Raw genomic sequence first — 11,725 nt, forward strand, 5'->3', positions numbered from 1 at the left:
TCCCTGGCCTCCACCTACTAGATGTCAGATGTGATAATTTAAAATGTCATTAAATGTTGCCAGATGTCCACCAGCGAGGCCAGGAACAAACTCACCCTGGTTGAGAACCACTATTGTAGCCAGGCGAAAGAACCCAGTAGAATCAGTGCAGTGTCTGTTAAATCCAGAGACTGACTCTGATATTTCTGGAATAATCAAGACCTCTGTGTATGTTTTAAACTAAAGATTTTGTGCCTGATTTTGAAACACAGACACACATTATACTGTGAAAACTGGGCAGAGGACATGCCCTGGAAACAGAATTAACCTATTCGCTACTTTCTAATGCTGAGATTTATGACTTGAGAGTCCAAACCTAACCCACACACTCAAACCAGTAGTTCTGACAACTAGCCTAGTCACCCAGGTGAAAGTGGGGAGTGAATTTGGCCATTCAGATTTTACAGCATAGTTCCTGGCTTTTCTCTACAAATTCCAAAGGCTGCTGAACTGAAATTGCTAGAAGTATTATTTAGAAACTCATATATCAAAGAAACAGCAATACACTCACTGAATTTTTTCATAAAAAGTATAAACTATACACCTTTCCCCATTAATGCATTAAATAAACACACCCATACATTTTCAATTTCTTTTTTCATATGATTGGATTAAGTCAAGTTGTTTTTGTTTTGTTAAGTCAAGTCAGTGTCATGTCTGAATTGAAGAAATGGCTTCTCCTTGTGGATCTAGTTCTTCCACATACGCTGTTTCTGAAAAGCTTACAAACATGTTGGCCTTTTCAAATTCATCTGTCTCCCAGGTGAAGAACTGCCTGTTCTCCAGTGTCTATCTAATTATATTCACCAAAAGGAAGATTCTGAAAGGCCCAGCACTCCAGAGCTTTCCTGTTTTATTCTGTTATATTTTCTTTGTGAGCAGGGAGCTGGGAGGCAGGGTTTCCTTAAAGGATTCCATGTAGGGTCTTGGAAAATAGTATTCTCTGTATTTTGTTCTCTCAAGGTAAGGCAGCCAGTCTGTGCACAGAGCTTTACCAGAAGTTACCAGAAGACCCTGTACATTTTAACTAATTTGATAAAATCCTAAATAGTCACACTGGAGTAATGGTTTCTAGGCCGATTCTCCAAGTTGAGTCAGTCCCTTTGTTTATATAAAGCAAAACATTTCTATAACTCCTTTAGAGTATTCCATTAGGTACATTTGTTTGGGAAGAGGGATAATGAAAACAAAAATTCTGCCAAAACACTTCAAAGGGCAAATCAAATTCAAACAAAAGAATTGGCGGTATTCCAGTCATCCCCTTCATTCTCCAGGATTTTGACTATAAACGTGTACAATATTAACTTTTTTTCTGAAAGAGTGAAAAAATTCTTACTGTTCAATTGGGATTTTTCTGATGCAGCTGTTTTCTGGTAGGTAATGCTTCACAAAATAGTTCAACTCTGAAATGGCTTCATTCTCAGGCCACGTGAGTGAATTGTACTGTTGCCTCAAACATCATGCACAGCAATGATCCTGACACGGTCGGGTCGTCTTGCAAAGCAGAGTGCATATCCAGGTTCATAGCAGAAGTTTAGTCTACTTGATGATGTCAACTAGAATATTATTTCAATGAAAAAAAATCAGTGGCTTTCATGCACCACCTCTTTTATTCTTTATAGCAACAGACCCGTAACATGGATGAGGAAACTGTGTTTTAGAGATACTTTCATAAACTACATATCTCATAAAAGCTGGCCTTTTTTTACTCAGCTGTAACATATATATAATCAAATTCTGAACTAGGATTGTCTGAAATTAAGAACCACAGTCTTATCTGAAAATCTTCTTTTCTGTCTTTCAACTGAACACTTACTTCCTCCATTTGAAAGTAAGTCCACGTGCCTATCTGATTATTTTTTAGAAAAACCTTCACAATCCTTAAAAAAGAACTCTATGTGTATTAATTTATATTTAAATGTGATTCTATAAAGAAAGCCAGTTAATTAAATAGGTACAAGAGAGTGTTCTACTTGCATTAGACACATTCCTACAGAGATCTGAAAAGACCAATGTTTGCAATTTATTTCCATTGAACAAATATTTACTGAGCAACTTCTAGAAACAACACAACACACACTGTGAGCCTACACACATCAGAATCTAATAATGAGGGCAGCAGGAACCAAAGGGATGAGACTGTTCTAATAGAATATTTATAGTACTACTGTGACATTTTCATAAAGTATTAGGCAACATAGGAGAATTGCAATTTGTCTTTCTTTTTCTTGATAATCTTAGAGAGAGAAAGGCCTTTCTAATTATAATATCAAATCCAGGAGTCATAACAGCAAAAATTGGTAATTTCAGCTACATAAATATAAATTTTGCATGACCAAGGAAAACCCAAAGCAAATTATATAAATGGATAACAAATACTTAGAATTTATAGATAAGATTCTAATGTCCAAAATATACAGACTTCTTAAAACTCAATAAGAAAAAGTGCATTGTATATACACAGTGTTATTCATCACAGCATTGCTTATAATAGCAAAAAAGTCAGAAATACACTCTCATCAGAAAAGAACTGGTCCTGTGCTCGCTTCGGCAGCACATATACTAAGGTTGGAACGATGCAGAGAAGATTAGCATGGCCCCTGCGCAAGGATGACACACAACTTCGTGAAGCGTTCCATAGTTTAAACAACAAACAAACAAAAACTGGTCCTGTATATTATGATGCATGGAATCTATATAACATGTATCCATTTAAAATGAAAAGTTTTAAAAACTGAGATAGCAGCATCCTAGAAGATATATTGTGAAGATATTAAAAGTGCAGAGGCATGTACTTGTAGTCCCAGCTGCTGAGGAGGCTAAGGCAGGAGGATCACTTGAGGCCAGGAGTTCTGGCTGTAAGTGAATAAGTGAATCATGCTTATTGGTTATCCACACCAATGACCTCTCTGGAGTGGAAAACCCTTGTTGCTTAAGGAGGGGTCTACTGGCCCAGGTCAAAAACATAGCAGGAAAAAACTTCCATGCTGATTTATAGTGAGATTAAGCCTGTGAATAGCCATGTGCTTCAGCATGGCTGAAGTGTAGCAAAAAAGATGAAGCTTGTCTTATAAAAAAGATGAAGCTCAGGACAGAACTTATCTCAGACTAAGACAGGTATGCATTTTTTTTTGTATACACACAACATTTTTAGAAAGATAACCTCCAAGATGCTACAATAGCATCTAGGGAGCTAGCAGAAAAAAATGGGAGGGACACTTTTCAATGTTATGTGAATTAATCGCCTTCTCAAAATTTAAATTAAAAATATTTTTTAAAAAGAATATTTTGTAGAATCCATTATGGGGAGGATTCCAGGAAAGAATCATGAACAGTTTAATAGAAAGTTAAAAAATAACTGATTTGGCAGTAAGGAGAATCTGTTCAGCCTGTGACATGCTGATGAGGTTAGAATAATTGAATTTGTCATGCCGGAGTATTTGTAGACAGAGTTGGCATTGGGACTCTAGAATTTTGAGGCTATTTAGCGCCACATTGGTCTCAACCTGCAGCACTTAGCTACGTCCATTCCATACTTATGCAAAGACTTGTCTTGTGTATGCTGGTCTAAGCCGAACACTCTGATTTCCTGTGGTTTGAGAGGTAAATTATGATGAATGGAGGTAATTGAAACACTCCAGTTGAAAAAGACGTAAGATTCACAGACATGAATGTTGAAGTTAAGAGACAGTAATGACGACCACAAGCCCAGTGTGGTGTTATCTTATATATATTCCCTTACTATTTTTTTACTTTTTTCATCATACTGGTTGTGGACATTGGCTGTATTTGCTTGTTTTAACAGTTTTATACCTTGAAATCAACCTAATAATGTTTTATGAACTGAGCTATCCGTCTGTTTTCATTCCTTTTCAGGAAGGGACTGATCTGTAGCCCTGGGACCAGACACAGACCCATGATTGGAGCCAGCCCAGTTCACTGCATGGTCACCCTTAGGAGAAGCATGTGAATTAAAGGAATGATTCTCAATTCTGGATCCTTTTTATAACTATTGAAATAGAGATGATCTCTCTTCCACCAGAGCTACTTAGTATACGTGTGTAAGCCTAGAAATTTTGAAGTCATTTATGTAGAGTCAGATGACTTCAAAATTTCTATTGGAAATAGAGCTATTGGAGAATGAACAGGTATGTGCGTGAGTCTCTCTGTGTGTGTGTGTGTGTGTGTGTATGAGACAGTATGAATCTAGATTATATCATTTGAATTTCTGAAGCAAATCCCACCTACTTTTGAGACTTTACTTCCTGAGTCAAAAACCTGTTTGTCTATCTATCATAGACTTTCTTTTCTTTCTTTTGAAACAGTCTCATACTGTTGCCTAGGCTGGAGTGCTTCACTGTCAGCCTAGCTCCCAGCTACCTCAAACTCCTGGGGCTCAAGTGTTTCTCCTGCCTCAGCCACTCAAGTAGCTGGGACTACAGGTGCCTGCCACAACGACTGGCTAAGGTTTTTTATTTTTAGTAGAGACAGGGTCTCACTCTTGCTCTTGAGCTCAAGCAATCCTCCCACCTCCGCTTCCCAGAGCGCTAGGATTACAGGGATGAGCCCCTGCACCTGGCTGACAGTGGGGGTTTTATTACTTAAAAGAGATCTGACTCCACAGCAGTATACCGCCAATACAATAGGTGTAATTATAAACTCCATGATTCACATTCTTTCTCTATTTCTGTTAAGACACAACTGCATAAAATCTGTGAACATTGACTATACATATAGTTCTTTGCCAAGCAATTCAAAGGAGTTCAACTTACCTCATATCTCTTTATTTCAATATACTTCAATAAATGTGTTGTATAACTGTTATAGTCATGCCTCTGTCTCTCTGAAACAACCAATCATATATAAGCAAAGCAGAGAGTCATTTAAAAGACTTAATGAGCCTGGATACAAGACTCTAGTACTTGAATTTTAACATGGGACAGGAAATATATTAAAAAGAAAGCAGATTTCTTGGGGGTTATCTTATTTTACTGTTAACCTAAAGTTTTGTCTTTCTATAATCTGTATGTTTGAATTCTTCTTAAGTTTTAAAAGAGAAAAAAAAATCTGTAACTTTCTATAAACAAAACATAAATAGCCCTTAAACTAAAGGCAAAATAGCAATATATTTAAAAACACGTAACTCAGCCCTATATAGCTCATAAATCGACCTTTTGAGATGTACATCAAATATATTACAATTTATATAAATTTTGCCCTGCCCAGAAAGAGATTCATAATGGCATTTTACATATTATTAGTAGCTAAAATTTTATAGATGTTGCTTTACTGCCAAAAAAAAAGTGCAGTTATTTTGGGATCTGTACAGCTATAAACCTCAACATAGATTTTTACAGTGCTGAGTAAGCTTGGGTAAAATTAAAACATAAAATTTCCCCACATGGCTACTTTGGTTATCTTTGGGAATATTATTCATTTGAAGATTTTTATTTCAAAAGCAAATGTATGGAAGTACTTTCTTTTGCTTGATATGGACCAAATTAATGAAACTAATAGAATAAGCCGGCAGAAATCATCTGTCAAAAACACTTGGAAGACATTTTGCATAAAATGTCCTTGTGTTTTGACATTCTGATTTCTTGTTTTCTGACAGTGCTTTAATTTGCTTTAAGAATTATTTTAATCAGTTGCCAAATGTTTCTTGTGCCCCACTGAATAGAAATAATTGAATTTTGTAAAGATGTAGCACAGTAGCTGTGGATATGATTAAAAATGTTTTTTTTTTTCATTGACCCTTCTTGCTTTCAAACCCAAGGTCTAATTAAAAACAATGAATTCTAAAAAGGGATTACCACCAAAGATAGATTTAATAAAGCTTTACAGGTTAGTTTTGATAGCACTGTCATTTTCTTTAACTAGAGGACTAATGTAGTTGGTGCAATGACCAAAGTGAGTAATTAAACATCTTTCAGGCTGCCCGTGTTTAAACTGCAGTTTCTCAGAGCTTATAAATCCATGAGAATAAATCTCTCTGGGCCCATCTCAACTCAAGAAGAATGTTTTTAAAATGAGATATAGAACTAAACTTTGCTCTTTTCCAAAAGTGTGTCATGGATTGCAGAATGCTTATTTATAGAACTATAAATACAATCACGGAGTCTTCTTTCTGAAAAAAAAAAAATGTGTTTCAGTAAATTTTTTCTCATTCCACTTTGAGATGAAATGCATCTTCTTTTGTTTATGAAAATCATCTCACAAAAGGCAGGGTTATACTTTAAAGAAATATGCCCTTAAAAACATGAAACACCAAATCATGATCTTTTGTCAACTTTTATAACTAGAAAAGGCCTTAGAAATCACCTAAAGAAAAAGAAAAGGTTTTGGACAAATATTTTCTTTTGCCTGTCCAGTATCCACTATTTATTCTGTTCTTGATAATCTATTTCCCTTTGTAAATCACACTCCCATGCTACCCCAGGGCCCATTATTCACAGTCCATTTTCTACTAGTTCCTCATAGGTAGTTTTCTGGACCTCATTGATCTCTGGTCTTTCCCAGGCCTGGCTTTCCTTCTTTCTTTCATGTCTGCAAGCTACCTTAGGTCCTTTTAGTTAAGTCCCTTTTGGCAGGTGAGAGCTCAAATTGGTATCTGCTGCTTGCTCTGAAAGAATCCTTGCTGACCTTAGCCCATTAGATGCAAGGCCAATTAGCACTGCAATTGTGCCCATCATTGCTTCATGACCTAATGTCTGTAATACAAAAGATATTTGTATAATTAATGAATAAAACTTAGAAGAAAATGAAGTGACAGAGACATCACAGATTGTTGAAGAGGCTGAGTTAGTGGTTAACTTTTTCTTGACTTTTCCTTACTTTATTTCTTCTAAATACACAGCTTTTTTCTAAACTTTCCATGCCCTACTCTGGCTTTTCTGAAGGCATAGTTGTTTACATTGCTGTTTCTTGACACAAGTGCTATTTCCTTAATATGGTCCATTTACACTATGCACATGCTTCTGATAGTTTACCTGAGCATGAAAATATCCCAGGAAGGCCTGTGGATGTCTGATTTATTAAGGGAATAATCCTTAAAATAATAAGTTAAACATTATGACATAAAATTGAACACTGATTGTGACTAATTATTTTCTAAGTGGTATTTATTCAACACACAGTGTACTGGACATTGTTTGGATAAAAGGAAATAGAAGGTCCGACAGTTCAGGTAAGATACAGACAGAATCTAAAGAATGACTTGTCTCAAAAGATGGTTTTCTAAAGGATCAAGTCACACTCTTAAACATGTCCTGTAAGGATGCTTGCAGTCAGGACTTACTTGCCATTTCACCTCAGTTCTCATCTGCTCTGAACAAGCAGAGCATCCTAGCCTCACATCCATTTTAGGGCAAGTCTTCCATCCAAGCATCTCACAGGAATGCCTGGGCCCCACTACTCCCTCTACTTCTAATACCATTCTGTGGGTCCCTTTTTGACATCTCTTCAGACTCAGGGGGCAAAAATTAATTCACATATCCTTTTCCACTGGTCTAGTTATATTTATATGCCCCTCCTTTCTCTCTTACAACTCTTTCTGCAAACATCAATTCTGCCATGACGTGCATTCAGCCATAATTAGTTTTACATCTTTACCTCTCCCAGTATTCCACAGGCTTGTCACAGATAAGAATTGGCTCTTGGTCATTCAGCAATTTCCCCTAATTCTCCCCATGTTAACTGGTACATTGTCATTGTAGGCTCAATATATGTTGGAAAAATAAAAGTATAAATAAATCAAAGGAAGATAGAAAGCAAGAACGCAGCTCCTAGGCCAGAGTTCTTTCCATTACACAATGTTGACTTCGTCCACAACAGACAGGACAATAGATAACCATGATACCTGTGTACAGTCTAATTATAAGTCAAAGTTATTTCCTTTAATTGAAGCTACACATATGAAGGATCATGTGAGAATGAATTGGGGAACATAGAAAAAATTTTCTGGTGGTTCAAAAGAGCCACCTGTGGATTATTTGAGGCCTGTTTTGCTTATCTCTGGCAATGAATATTGCCAAAATAATGCACGGACCATTATTTTTTTGCTCACCAGCTTTTGTTACTGTTTGTATATTTAATGTGCGGCCTAAGACAACTCTTCTTCTTCCAATGTAAAGTAGGAGAAAAAAAGGTTGGACATCTGGCTAGGCAATGCATTTTTTGATTCAAATACCAGTATGCATTAGAATCTATTCTTTCATTTAGAAATACTCAAGTTAATTATTCCACGTCTTCATGGATGTGCAGGAGCCTTAAGCTCATCTATTATCGTGGCTTATATTAACTCAATTCCAATTATAAACGTAATTCAAACTAAATAAATAAATATCAACCCTCGAGCTTTGGTTTGGATGAACAATATGAAATCAACACAGCTTGTAGCTCTAATTAACCAGGTAATTGGTCTGGTGTAGACGTGGCCTGTGCTTGCTTGATAGTGTATCTTCACTCGCATGCCATGGTTTCTATTAGACTTAATTAAGCCCCCCTGCTACTTTAAATCGAGGGTGTCCTCAGAATGAGTGTTGCGTCTATTAAATTTAATTACTTCCCTTTGTGGATCAAGTGCCTAAGATGCTGCTATTCAAAGGAGGCTGTTACAAAGCGAAGCTGCTCCTGAACTGGAACATACATTTGTGAATCAACTCCCCACTTCTCAACACCATAGTTGCGACTGGGTGTGTGAAGTTCTTGCATGAGTTTATTCTTTCTTAGGAAATATGCTCTGTGGATGAACATGGGTACATCTCTCTTCAATCTTTCTTTTCTTTTCTTTCTCTCTCTCTCTTTCTCTTTCTTTCTTTCTTTCTTTCTTTCTTTCTTTCTTTCTTTCTTTCTTTCTTTCTTTCTTTCTTTCTTTCTTTCTTTCTTTCTTTCTTTGTTTCTTTCTTTCTTTCTTTCTGCCTCCTATGAACATTCATCATTTTTTTCTACTTGACTGGTATTTTAACAGGGGAATGGCATATCTATTGTGGCCATATTGTGGCTAATGGCTACTGTACACAGGCCTTAAGGCTATATATGCTTTTTCAATAATTAATTTATTAGTAACATCCCTAAGGATGTTGTAATAGAAACAGAAAAGTCATGGAAAAAGGAATATTACAACAGAGAATTATGCCAGCTATATACCAAGATCTATTATTACAAACACTTTTAACTCAGATAATTGAGCTCTGGGGTATAGGATCGCTTGAATGTTCATTTTGGGATCGTCCCAACTTTATTTCATTGCTCTTCAGAAGCTTTTATAGGCAATCTTAAAACTGATGATTTATCTAAAGATTTCACCCCACATTACTCTATTTTCTGTTAATAAGAACACTTTCTTGAAATTAAAATACTTGAGCGCAGCCTCTATTGGCCATTGACTAGCTGGGAGACTTTGGAAAAACTCCTTCACTAAAAGGGAGGGGAGAATTGTAATTCCTGCCTTACAAAACTTACAAGGTTAACAGGGTGAATGCTCTGAAATTTCCACATTAATATTAATTCAAGATATCACTATTCATAAAAATATATAAGATTAAGACAAAAAAAATAGCAGAGATGAGGCCAAGCTATTTCGCACATTCCGTCAAAAATATCTATCCCATAAATAAACTTTGGGTACATGCTTTTGAAGTGTTTTGACTGATCTTTTTTTGACCCAACTGATGTGGTGTTTTGGCATCCCTAAGACAGCATTTACTATACCGTTATTTTTTCACCTTTTATTAATTTCTTGCAGGTAATAGCACCTGCCAGAAAACTAATTATCTAAAGCACAGATTTTAATCATGCAGAAAAAAAGGAGATCGAATTACTTGGGTAAGTTCTCAAATAAGTACTTTCCTATGATCTAGATGTTTAACTGACATGTCTGTGCCCAGTTCCCACACCTGTGCCATGTTCTCCAGCTGGTTTCTGCCACTGCTCTTTCAAATTTGCTATGTAGTCATATCTCTGGATTGTAAATTTTTTAAAATACAGTTAAAATAAGGCAGTTTAGTTAATGTGAGACTAGTCTTCGATCTTTGACATTTAGCAAGGAAAGATACCTTCTGCATTTTACAAGAAAATGTTGAAGGACTGTTTTTCTAAAGAATAAAAAATGATTTTGAAGTAAGAGGGAAAGAGAAAGATCTGTCCTATGAAAGACACATCTTTAATTCTGCACTTCCCTTGAGAGCAGGACTAACACCTGCTAGAAGCTTGAAAAAATAAAGAAAGCAGTAATAGTAATAAGAGCGATGGCTAATATTAATTCAGTGTTTGTATGCACTAGGAAACACATTTCTAATTAAATCATTTCATCAACCTTACTTGGTAGGTATAATTTTTACCCTGACATTACAAATGAAGAAATAGAGACTTAGAGGGGTCAATGAATTGCTCGGTATCACACACTAGGTTCAAACTCAGGGTTTGAATTTGAAAATCAATCTACATAGTATCGCAAGAGTAGCAAAATTCCACTAAATACAACTTGATCTGAGTTCTCCAATAACAGAATGAGCTTATCAGCATAAGAATTCTTTTCAGAGAAATTGAACTTTACAGATTAACAAGCTTGAAGTTACTTTGTGGATTAGGAAATGAAGTCCAGAGCTGCAAAGTGGCTTTTTTATCATCACAAAGTGGGTTAGAAGCTGAGATGAGTAGGAGCCAGGTCTTCTGCTTCAATCTATGATCTTGTCATCACACCCTATGTTTTCGTAGTTGATGCTGGAAGGATGTTATAGAGGTGTTTGCACAAGGAATGGTGCAGTGGGCTGTGTCAGCCAGAGTTTCTGCCTGTCCACCTAGCTTCTCTATCCTTCTTGTAAGTGATGCTAGCCCCCTAGTGATAGGAATGAGTGATAGAACTTGGCAAATGTTCTTGTCTATTTTCTACACAACAGTGATTGGCCCCCAATCAGAGTCCCTCCCTGATATTAATCCATTCAGAGACACCGCATGTTTTCCACTGACGTTGCTAAATTGTGGTTTTTTAAAACTTACTTCTGGTAGAAGGAAATTGAGGCTGTGCACAAAAAGAAATACAAATGAGAGAAGGTCAGAGAAAATTCTGCCACCATTGAGTCCTGGGTTCTAAGTCCTGAATTCATTCATTTTTTGGTTCTTTATTTAATTCCACAACTGACACGTTTATCCCCCCTTGACAGTATAGGTCAATTAATTTTTTTTTTTTTTTACAGTTCTTGGCCAGGGCTAGGATTGAACCTGCCACCTCTGGCATATGGGGCCGGCGCCCTACTCCTTTGAGCCACAGGTGCCGCACTAATTTTTCTTTTCTTAAAGGACGTTTGAATTATGCTGAAGCTTTTTTGCAACTGGAAAGCAGAGGCCTAACTACAAAATAGGAAAGGCTGACCCTTGAGTTGTCTTCTAAGTTTCCGTGAGTTGTTAATCCTTACATCTATCATATTCAGTGAGTGATTCACCACCATTGCCTAATCCACTGATTCATGGAAGCCTCCAGGAAGACAAGTTGAGCCACCACTTTGCTATGAAGTTAAGTAAAAACCCTTTAACACAGAGCCCTGGAAAGGGAGTTGAAAAGTGAATCCTAATCTTCATGAAGTATTTAGCTTTCTTTGGGGGAATTAAAAACACTATAGCAAGAAATCTCTCTTTTGTACCACTAACAAATGGAATTCAAATGAAGAATTTTATAAGAAAAATCTTA

At 36.4% G+C, this 11,725-nt stretch overlaps 1 non-coding gene across 1 annotated transcript; it reads left to right on the forward strand.

Moving 5' to 3' along the window:
- Positions 1-2,577: 2,577 nt before the first annotated feature.
- Positions 2,578-2,684, forward strand: LOC128592874 (U6 spliceosomal RNA). The gene has a single exon (XR_008382086.1). It is a non-coding gene; the product is annotated as a U6 spliceosomal RNA (small nuclear RNA).
- Positions 2,685-11,725: the final 9,041 nt, after the last annotated feature.

The sequence above is a fragment of the Nycticebus coucang genome, chromosome 8, assembly GCF_027406575.1.
Source record: "Nycticebus coucang isolate mNycCou1 chromosome 8, mNycCou1.pri, whole genome shotgun sequence".
In the NCBI taxonomy this organism is placed as follows: Eukaryota; Metazoa; Chordata; class Mammalia; order Primates; family Lorisidae; genus Nycticebus; species Nycticebus coucang.